General features: G+C 51.4%; 1 pseudogene; it reads right to left on the bottom strand.

Annotated features, from left to right (window-relative positions):
• Nucleotides 1–857: 857 nt before the first annotated feature.
• LOC133930182 (UDP-glycosyltransferase 89B2-like) lies at nt 858–2,537 on the bottom strand (annotated as a pseudogene).
• Between the last annotated feature and the right edge of the window lie 1,320 nt (nt 2,538–3,857).

Genomic DNA, 3,857 nt, shown 5'->3' with positions numbered 1-3,857 from the left:
ACGGAGTCTACCGCCACTTGCAGCCTCCATTTCTCATGGAGTCTGCCATTGGTGTGCCACCGCTGCTCTCCTCATCGCCGAGCCGCATCACCTTCCCGCTGGTGCGCACGTTACCTCATCTTCACCTCCTAGCAGCTCATCATGGAGCCACCTGCTTGTCGCGCGCATAACGTCACAGCGCGCCGCCGCCGCGTCTGCACTCGCTGCGGACTCACCACGCGCTGCCATCGTCACAGTCTCTGAATCTCAAGGCTCTAATACCAATTATTGGAGCTAATCCACTTGATTAGCACCTCTCTCTCCTCTTCCCACAAACACTCACGCACAGGCTACTGTAGAAAAGCTACCACTGTTCATCTTCCTCAACGCAACAGAGAAGAAACACACACGAACACATGCACTTTTCTTGTTTCCTTCTTTCACTACACAACACATACACGAAGACTCACACCACGAGCACTTGGCACCACAGGCACCGGCCATGGCCACTACTAACTTCGCCGGCACCCTGACAGTCCTACGGCTACACCCACACTGGAGACTACATCTTAGTCTACTTCCCTTCACCTTCTCTGTCCACCGCTCTCAGAGCACTGGATGCATGCTTAAATAGCCATTGATCACACCACGGCTGACCGCACGACTCAGCCAACTCACGTACATGCAGCACCCAACTAATGCATGACTTAGCTACCCACGCACACACAGCCGCACGACCGGCCCACTAACACATGCACGTTGGGGCCACAGTCTCCATGTACAGGTCAAGATTACTCCTAACAAATGAGCAGCCACTAGGCATAGTCTGAACTCTAAAGATTAATCGATGATCATGGTGGCTTGTCCCATCTCCCGCTTCAAAGTTCCCATAGATACTGCACCAGCCAATCAAACTCCTGCTGCGAGCTGCTACCTTCAACGACCGCCTCTGCCACCCCTGCAGTGAGCTCTTCGGCGCGCACCCTCATGTCGGCACTCGCCTCTCCTATGATCTCGCCCAAGCATGCGCGAGGTGTTCCACGTCAGGGACCTTGCGAACCCGGCCCAGCTCGCGGCCACGCCCACGCGCGCCTCCTCCACGACCAGCCACGCGTTGAAGAACTGGTCTGCGGCCATCGGCCATGCCAGCATGGGCACCCCCGCCGCCGTCGCCTCTAGCACCGAGTTCCACCCGCAGTACGTCATGAAGCACCCCAGCGCGTGGTGCCGTAGCACGGCCACATGAGGGGCCAGTGGTGGACCTACGTTGGTGAATGGGTATGCAGTTGCATACCCAATTTTTTTTTTTTTGGAAAAAATCGATTATATGTAGTATATATTAGACATATATGTAGTACACAGCTAATTGGATCTAAAACTCACAACCTTAACCTTCTATCAGGCATTCGCTGTTAGCCCATCCTCACTTCCGCATGCTCCCATCAGCCTACGACCCACGCACGCTCGCACCTAGTCACCCACCAGCCCAATTACCCTTCACTATTTCGTTTTCTCACAATCTTGCATACCCAGCCCAGAAATCCTGGGTCCACCACTGTGAGGGGCCCACCCACGGAGCACCAGCCCCGTACCCACCGCAGCCGCTTGGTCCTCAAACCTGTCCGGGAGCGTCGTCGTCGCTGCGGCCCAGTGCGGCCGTGAGGGCTGCCATGTGCGGCGGCGGTGGCACCATCATGCTCTTGAAGCTCATGTATGCTACCGGCGAGTTTGAGAAAGCGTCCAGCCAGGCGTTGACTTCTCCGATGGAGTCGTCCATGGTACTATTCGGCGCCACCGATCCCACCACCCAGATGCGCTTTCTGGACAGGTCCTCGAGCAGCTGTGCATCCAAGTACCGTCCCTCAAGCGGGTGGCAGGTGTTTCACACGAACGCCGAGCTCTCAAGGTTCCAGAGGAAGTTGTCCTTAATTGCCTTGGAATTCTCGTCGCCGTGGCCTTCCACGTAGCTCCTGTACATCCGCGAGAGCTGCCTCCACGGGAAGGCTGGTGCGTCAGGAAGCCCCTGGAACGAGACGGCGTACTCGCGCCTAGCGTGGCCTTTAGGGGGCCTCGGCGTGTGGCGAAACAGCAAGTGTGTGGCGGCCGTGGTGAGCACACCGGAAGCATGAACACCAGCCGCGGGACGTCGATCTCCGCCGCCAATGGCTGTATCCACTCGCAGAAGAAGTTCGAGAGCACGGCCATGCACGATCGTCCACGCCGGAGCAAGCGCGGGTGCGGGACTACAGCCACTCACCGAGTGGGGCGCAGAGCGCGGCGGGGAGTACGTGGATGTCGGTGCCGACGGAGGTTGGGCCGGAGGTGTCATGGTCGACGGACGGGAACGAGAGGGGCCGCATCGAGGACGGGTGCGAGGCGAGGAGCGACGCAAGGACATGGAGCATGGCAGGCGTGGCCATGACGGTGATGCGGATTCCACGGGCGGTGAGGTGCATGACGAGGTGGAGGAGCAGCTGCATGTGGGATCGCGCCAGATAGGGGACGGCCAAGACATCGGGTGCGGTAGCAGGATCGACAGCTTGCGTGGCGGTGGCCATGGCGGGGTGTTCAAAGGCTCAAGCTTGCGGTCGCATAGTGTTTATGGTTGTCGCCCTAGTGTGCTGCGGAAAATAATGCTAGAGACTTGGTCTTTTCCGGTGTGCTGCTGCTTGCGGAGTTGCAGGAGTGGACTACCAATAGTAAACTTTGCCGTTACGTGGGATTTTGTTGACTGTTGTCTTCAGTCTAATGCTAGTAAACTCTGTACAGTCTTGTTGCCGGCTTCAAGTTGCACGTTAACTATGTTGCGTTGAGTGTGATCGTCGTGTGGGTAGGTGTGCTACCTTTGTACACAACCCAAGCCGGCAAGCCCCAAATGGAATTTTCGTTTGCTTAATCAATTGAAAATACGTATTAATTATGAGTTAGCTATATAAAGATTAGGCACCAAGCCATGTATTAGATTGCCTGTTTTCAGTTTCAATGTGAGTGAACTGTGAAGCCACGAGTCCGATGAACTTTTTATATACATATTTTAATATTTTAAAAAATACACGGTTATTTTAAAAAATGGTAGATATAGGAGAGGAGAGGGGAAGCGAGGGGAGGAGGAACAAGAACAGGTGAAGCTCCACCATAAAAAGGGTAATTTTTTTCTTTTGTTTTTTTACAAAGCTGATAGGATAGTCACTAGTTCTAAGTTTAGACATAGGTTAGATGTTAGATCTAGGGTTTAGACATAGATTAGAATATCGATGTATGTTTAGAACTAGGTTTAGACATAATTTAGCAATTATATCTAGTATGTAGGAATCTGTTAGTAATTAGATGTAGTATTTAGACATAGGTTCAGAATTAGATCTAGGGTTTAGACATAGTTTAGCAATGGGATGTTGGTTTACAAAGAACTTAGCAAAAAGATGTAGGATTTAGAGGTATTAGATGTAGCGTTGTTAGTACTATTTTTTTTAATGTAGAGTAAATGTTGGATCATGTTTTTAATTAATTTTGCACTGTTAGATGTAGGTTTGTAGAGTAGGTTTATATATGTTTTTTTAATATTCTGTCAGAATAATGGTAGAGTTTTATGTCAATCGTTGGCATGTATGTTGGATAAGTGAAAGTTTAGGATTTTTTATGAGGATAGTAAAATATTTTATTATCTGGAAAGGGTAGTACTGTCGGTGTTTCAGACCTATGCAGAAGAGTGTCGGACATTTGTACGACTGGTTGATGCGGGGTTTCAAAACAGACCTGAGATTCAAGAGATGACCATTAGCATTGTGGGCAACCGTAGAAGTAATGGTGTGTACTGGGAGTTGTATCCGCTCAGGGAAAACCAAGTTTGGAGGAGGTACCTGTAGGATGGTGACAGTAAG

This window comes from Phragmites australis, chromosome 10 (assembly GCF_958298935.1).
Source record: "Phragmites australis chromosome 10, lpPhrAust1.1, whole genome shotgun sequence".
Lineage (NCBI taxonomy): Eukaryota > Viridiplantae > Streptophyta > Magnoliopsida > Poales > Poaceae > Phragmites > Phragmites australis.
This window is presented reverse-complemented; position numbering and strand designations above follow the sequence as displayed.